The sequence below is a fragment of the Gastrolobium bilobum genome, unplaced genomic scaffold (assembly GCF_033153095.1).
Source record: "Gastrolobium bilobum isolate Gb01-03AN ecotype WA unplaced genomic scaffold, APGP_CSIRO_Gbil_v1 utg313950, whole genome shotgun sequence".
NCBI classification, from domain to species: Eukaryota; Viridiplantae; Streptophyta; class Magnoliopsida; order Fabales; family Fabaceae; genus Gastrolobium; species Gastrolobium bilobum.
In genome coordinates, this window is record NW_026896275.1 from 12,887 (window position 1) to 20,639 (window position 7,753).

At 40.4% G+C, this 7,753-nt stretch overlaps 1 non-coding gene across 1 annotated transcript; it reads left to right on the plus strand.

Moving 5' to 3' along the window:
- Positions 1-7,140: 7,140 nt before the first annotated feature.
- Positions 7,141-7,247, plus strand: LOC133298587 (small nucleolar RNA R71). Its single transcript, XR_009749822.1, has one exon. It is a non-coding gene; the product is annotated as a small nucleolar RNA R71 (small nucleolar RNA).
- Positions 7,248-7,753: the final 506 nt, after the last annotated feature.

A 7,753-nucleotide genomic window follows, 5' to 3' on the forward strand; every position in this document is an offset into this window, starting at 1 on the left:
CTTCCACCCCAAGCTCACTTACATGTGCAATATAAGTTCAAAACAGTTTATCATTTATCATTTCAAAAACAATGCAATGCAGCAGATAATCATGTCATGTGTGTCAATACTAATCTACTGGCCAGAGACAGTGCAGGTATACGTCTATCACCTACACACCGTGCAAGTACCACTTGCATTCACCCCGGTACACCATCTTGTATGGCGCTACATACTCAGGCTTCCCGTCAAGATGAAACAACACATGCATATTAAAAGCCATTACATGTAAAGTTCAATCAACATATCAAATATCCAAAAGCATGTACACAACATGCATAAACCATACCCCCATGGGACATGGTGGAACCACAACATGGCTAAACCGAGGACACGAAAGCTTACCTTGCAAGCTAACTCCAAAAGCCAAGAGTCCACAGCTCAAAGTCCAAACACAGCAGATTCACAATTTGTTATGGACCAATACTATATCAATAAAAATGCAACACAAGCATAAAACTTAAAGACAACGCCTTTCCTTACGTTTAACGTCTTAAGGCTCCGTACCAAGCCATAAGTCCTTAATCACTTGATTCTGACTTAGTTTAATTAAAACAGAAGTTCAACTTCATCAATCTAGGGTCCACAAACCCCCAATAGCCTACTGTCCTCACAGCACAACTACTGTTCTTCGAAATCCCAGAATATCCGGATATTCCTCGGGACCATATTCGGATATGCCATATCCGGATATCTCACTGTACATATCCGGATATGCAATATCCGGATATCCAGAATCCCATATCCGGATATCTATTATCTGGATACTCAAAACCCATATCCGGATATCACATATTCGGATATTCATCGGGTACATATCCGGATATTTCACGACAGAATGCAGAAAATGCATTTCGTGATGATATCCTTCCAAGGTTTCATTTTTAACACTTACTTACGTTAAAGCATGCATCTTTATACTGATTAAGGTCCACACCCCAGTTGGTTACTTGATTAATCCTTTAAACATGCAAAGATCACACCTTTAATCCATTAAAACACAAGCTCAAGGTAGGTACAACTCACCAAAGCTCAAAACAGAGGTTGGAGGTGCTCTTGGAGCTCACAACCAGCTCCCAAACTCTGACTTGGAGGAGTGCACGAAAATGCACAACAAGGTGGTTCCTTTCTTCCCAAAGATGACCACTTGGAGCTTCAACAACCAAGAACAAAACCTCTGCACTCCAACCTACTAACTCAGCCCCCTCACAAGCCCAACACAGCCACCAACACTCAGAAAGAGACCAACAAAGCAGTCTCAAAGCTAGCACTCACCCTCACCAAGTGTTTAGAAAGAAGGAACAAGCATCAAAGGTGATAACTTGGCCAAGAAATGAAGGGAAGAGCAATGGAGCACTATTCTGGTTAGCCTCCACAACACTCACGCTGGAAATTCTATTTTCTAGGGCTATGTGCCCTTAAAATGGGTATTTATAGCCCAAGCCACTTAAACACACAGTATTAACTTTAATTGCTACGCTTAGCATTTTAATCCCAAACTTTGGATTATGAAACTACATAATTTTCTAAGATTTATCATATTTTTTTCGTAATTTTCTGAGCACCTTTCCGGTACGCGCTTTTCCAAGCCAGTACCGATTTCCAGCACCAGTTCTCATTATCTGGACTTGAAACTCGTTTTACAAGTCCTACATATCATTCTAGTAATTATCATGCACTTACATTAATTTTCCGGGATAGTTTTTCGGCACGCATTTATACCGACTAGCAGAACCGGTACCTGCACTTTTCTTCCGAAAAGCGACTTTCAGCATTCTTAATCACTTACTATAATTATTAAAGCCTCATAATAATTATTAGGGTCAATTATGGAATCATTTCCTATTCTCTCCTAATTTATTAATTAAATACCTTAATTAACGGTGCAGGTTCTTACATTGGTGGTGTTGGTAAACGCTAAAACGCTCATAGTGAACGTCTTAGCGCGCACAACCAGAGAGTTTCATAATGATGCAACTTTAGGGACGCTAAAACGGTAAAATTTAACGTTTTAGCGCTCAGCACGTAGCAAAAAAAATTTCTTTGATTTTTTTTTTCAAAATTTTTCCCCCTTTCCTTCTTCATCTTATGGATATGGTATGAACATGGAATTACATACCTAGTACAGTGGGTTGCCTCCCATTCAGCGCGTGTTTAACGTCGCGAGCCTGACGGGTATGATCTATTTTACCTCTAATAGAGCAACTGTCAGTAGTTGCCTATCCACAGCACTTCCAACATATAACTTCAATCGTTGACCATTGACTGTAAAACTTCTATCCGAATCCAAAGAACTGATTTCTACAGCCCCATATGGTTTCATGTCTTTTACCACAAACGGTCCAGACCATCTAGACTTTAACTTCCCTGGAAACAGCTTCAACCTGGAATTGAACAGAAGTACTTGATCCCCCACCTTGAAGTCTCTAGGTGTGATCTTCCTATCATGCCATAGCTTTGTCTTTTCCTTATACAAACTGACACTTTCATAAGTAGACAAACAAAACTCATCCAATTCATCCAGCTGTAATAATCTTTTCTGTCCTGCTGCTTTGGAATCAAAATTCAAATACCTCAGCCCACAAAGCCTTGTGCTCCAATCCAACTGGAAAATGGCATGCTTTTCTAAACAGCAACTGAAATGGAGACATCCCAATAGGAGTTTTGAAAGCGGTCCTATACGCCCATAAAGTGTCATCAAGTTTCTTGGACCACTGGGTCCTAGCATTCCCAACAGTCTTCTCCAATATTCTCTTCAATTCCCTGTTGGAAATCTCAACCTGACCACAAGTATGTGGGTGGTATGGAGTGCTTATTTTGTGCCTCACTCCATACTTAGCCAAGGCATACTCTACCATCCTATTATCAAAATGAGTGCCCCCATCACTAATGATAGCTCTAGGGACTCTAAATCTTGAAAATATATGCTTTCTTAGAAAAGCAATCACAACTCTGGAATCATTGGTTGTTGTAGCTATGGCCTCAACCCATTTGGAAACATAGTTAACTGCCACTAATATGTACTTGTTAGAGTAGGAAGAAGGGAAAGGTCCCATAAAATCCATACCCCAAACATCAAAGATCTCCACTTCCTAGATATTGTTCAACGGCATCTCATGTCGCCTAGAAATATTCCCAGTTCTCTGACAGTTGTCACATGCCTCCACAAACTTCTTTGCATCCTTGCATAAGGTGGGCCAGTAAAAGCCACTCAACAAGACTTTTGCTGCAGTTCTCTCACCTGCAAAATGTCCACCATATACAGAACCATGTCAATGCCACAACACATCCTTCTGTTCTTCTTCTGGAATACACCGTCTGATCACACTATCTGAACATCTATAGAAAAGATATGGCTCATCCCAAATGTATCTCTTAATATCATGCAGAAATTTCTTCCTCTGTTGCCATGTAAAATCCTTAGGCATCAATCCAGCATCTTTATAGTTGGCGAAATCAGCAAACCATGGTGGGGTACTGATAGATAAGACTTTATCCTTAACCATCTCTGTGACAGCACATATTGCCAAAACATGTTCTTCAGGAAACTCTTCTCTGATCACTACTTTCGGTCCTTCTTGAAGCTCTTTTTCTGTAATCCTGGATAAGTGATCAGCCACAAAGTTTTCAACTCTCTTTTTGTCCTTGATCTCTACCTCAAACTCTTGCAACAGTAACATCCAGCGGAGCAACCTGGGTTTAGCATTCTGCTTGCTTAACAAATACTTTAAAGCTGCATGGTCAGTGTAAACAATAACTTTTGATCCTAACAGATATGGCCTGAATTTGTCAAATGCATACACAACTGCCAGCAATTCTTTTTCTGTAGTAGCATAACTCTTTTGTGCATCATTTAAGATCTTACTAGCATAGTAAATGACATGTAACAATTTATTCACTCTTTGGCCTAGTACCACTCCTACAGCATAGTCACTGGCATCACACATTAATTCAAATGGTAATGAGAAATCAGGTGCCATCATGATAGGTGCAGTGGTCAACTTTTCTTTTAAAACATGAAATGCATGCAGACATTCATCATCAAACAGGAACTCTTGGTCCTTGACCAATAACTTGCATAAGGGCTTGGCAATTTTTGAAAAATCTTTTATGAACCGCCTATAAAATCCTGCATGACCAAGAAAACTCCTCACACCCTTAACATTAACAGGTGGAGGAAGTTTCTCTATCACATAAATTTTTGCCCTATCCACTTCAATTCCATTCCTAGACACCTTGTGTCCAAGAACTATACCTTCGGTCACCATAAAGTGACATTTCTCCCAGTTCAAAACCAAATTACAGTCTTGACATCTTTTTAAGACAGAATCTAAGTTTTTCAGACATACATTAAAATCAGACCCAAATACAGAAAAATCATCCATAAATATTTCTATACATTCCTCTACCATATCAGAGAAAATGGAAAGCATGCACCTTTGGAAAGTGGCAGGAGCATTGCATAGACCAAAAGGCATCCTCCGATATGCGAAAATTCCATATGGACATGTAAAAACAGTCTTCTCCTGATCCTCTGGTGCCACAGCTATCTGATTGTACCCTGAATAACCATCCAAGAAGAAATATAAAGCATGTCCTGCCAACTTCTCTAGCATCTGATCCAAGAAGGGAAGTGGAAAATGATCCTTCCTGGTTGCCTTATTCAGCCTCTGGTAATCAATGCACATTCTCCAGCCGGTGATTGTTCTTGTGGGAATCAGTTCATTATTCTCATTTTTCATCACAGTCATCCCCCCTTTCTTGGGCACTGTCTGCACAGGACTCACCCAAGCACTGTCTGAAATAGGGTAAATCATCCCAGCATCAAGCAACTTCACAACCTCCTTTCTCACTACCTCCTTCACAGTGGGGTTGAGTCTCCTCTGTGGTTGCCTTACTGGTTTGACCTCTTCTTCCATCAATATTTTATGGGTGCAGAAGGAAGGATTGATACCCTTGAGATCAGAAAATTGCCAACCAATTGCCAGCTTATTCTTCTTAAGTACTTCAATCAACTTTCCTTCTTCCTCATCAGACAACATTGCATTAATGATTGCTGGATATGTTTGATCATCCCCAAGGAACACATACTTCAAATGTGAAGGTAATTCTTTAAGTTCTACCTTAGGTGCTCCTTTTGGAATGTCATCAATCTTCTTCTCAAGCTCTTCCACTTCTGGCTCTTCTTGGTAATCTTCTGTACCTGTCTCTTCTTCTGATTTTTCTTCCTCAACTGAGAATTCTTCTTCTTTATTCACTTCTTCCACAACCTCCTGTATCACATCCAATCTAAAACAATCCCCCACATCAACAGGGTGCTTGATAGTTTCAAATACATCAATTGTGACTGTTTCCTCATCCACCCTTAGCTACAACTTTTCTTGTTCAACATCTATCAAAGATCTTGTAGTTGCTAAAAAGGGTCTTCCTAACAATAGAGGACTTTCTGTATCCTCTTCCTCCATGTCAAGAATCACAAAATCCACTGGAAAAATAAACTTGTCTACCTTGACCAAGACATCTTCAACCACACCTTCAGGCCTCTTAATAGATCTATCTGCAAGATGCAGAATAAAATTGGTCTCTTTCAAGGTGTTGATTCCCAAAGCTCTACATACTGTCAATGGCATCAAGTTTATACTGGCTCCCAAATCGCACAATGCCTTTCCCACCTCCACATCTCCTATAGCAATAGAGATACTGAAGCTTCCAGGATATTTCATTTTTGTTGGAAGCTTTTTCTGGATTAGGGCACTACACTCTGCTGTTAGGGCCACTGTCTCACAATCAGTTAATTTCCTCTTCTTAGAAAGAAGATCCTTCATGAACTTTGCATAGTGAGGCATATTTTCCAGTGCTTCAGAAAATGGTATATTAATTTGTAAATTTTTGAAGATATCCAGAAATCTTGCATAATGCTGTTTCTGAATCTCTTGCTTCAACCTTTGAGGGTAGGGAACTCTAGCATAGGGAGATAAAATAACTGGCTATTCTTTCTTGTCAGCCATCTTTTTCTTTTCCCACTTCATCATCTTTTGTGGGTAAGCATTTTTACCAACTTCTACCTCTCCTTCATTCTTATTATCCTTCCTTTCCTCTTCTTTCTCAATTCCGACTATAACATCTCTAACAACTACTTCCTTCTCACTTTTCTCATTTCTCATCTTCTCTACTTCATCATCAGAGACTACATCTTCAACCACAACCTCTTCTTCATTCTTTTTATTTTCCACATTCTTTTTCACTGGTTGAAGTACCAACCCACTTCTTGTCATAATTGCTTTACAGTGCTCCTTAGGATTCACTAATGTATCACCTGGAAATTTCCCTTGTGGTCTCTCTGATATCTGTCTTGATAATTGACCAATCTGGGTCTCCAAATTTCTGATTAATGCTTCCTGATTTCTGAAAGAAGTTCTAGTCTCCTGCATGAATGCAGTTGTCTCTTCCCTGAATGAATTAGACCCCTGGATATAATCCTGAGTTGTCTTAGATAGCTGAGCAAACGCTTTCTCCCATGCAGCAGGATCACTTGACTGCTCCTTCATATGTGGTGGTGGAGGATGTAATGGTGGGTTCAATTGATGGTTGGAACTATAGCTGAATCCTGGGTGTTGATTCTTGTTCTTACATGGTGGCACATAAATATTCCTTCCCTGATTGTTGTAGTTCCTTTGATTATTCTGATCATACCACACTCCATTCACCTCTGCTTGTTCTGGTGATCCCCCATAATCACACTCCTCTGTCACATGGCCTTTTCCACAGATAGCACATACACTCTTGGTTTCCACAGAAGCTACTTTTTGTGAAGAGAGTTGCTTAATAAGGGTATCCAACTGCTGCTGCTGTTGTCTCTGTGTCTGCATCAGTTGATCATTCCTTGCCAACAGAGCATCATACCCATCCAACCTGATGATTCCTGTCCTTCTGTCAGCCACTGGGGCATTATCAAATTCCTGAGATGCCAATGACTCAAAGATATCCAAGGCTTCTTGAGGAGTCTTGGTAGTCAATGATCCACCAGCAGTGGCATGCACCAAGGTTCTAGTGTTAGTGGTCATTCCTTGCAGGAAGATTGCTACTTGTTGCCATGCCTCAATTCCATGTTGTGGACATTTCCTCAACAAAGTCTTGAATCTCTCCCAAGCCTCATAAATGGATTCTAACTCTTTCTGCTTAAAACTTGTAATCTCATCCTTCAATTTGGCCCTCTTGGATGCTGAGAAAAACCTCTGCAAGAACTTGGTTTGCAGATCATCCCAAGTTGTTATACTTCCTTGTGGCAATGATTGCAGCCATCTCCTTGCATCATCTGTCAGTGAATGAGTGAATAGTCTCAACAAAATTGCATCTCTTGTGACACCATTTATCTTCACAGTATCACTCAACAACAAAAAGTTCTCTATGTGCAAGTAAGGGTCCTCTGCACTGGTTCCAGCAAACTGATCCTTCTGCACCAAATGTATCAAAGCAGGCTTCAATTCAAAGTTGTTGGGCTCCACTGTTGGGAGCACAACACTCCTAATTGGAGGAATCATTGCAGGAGTCATGTACTCTCCCAGTGTCCTCTGTGGTGGTGGTGGTGGTGGTCTGTGATTCTCTGCCATTATCTCTTCCTGATTAACCATACTGGATTCACCAATTTCTTGCAACTGTCTCCTTTTCCTTGCTGCACTTTTGTGCTTCCTCAATGTCCTTTCTAATTCTGGAT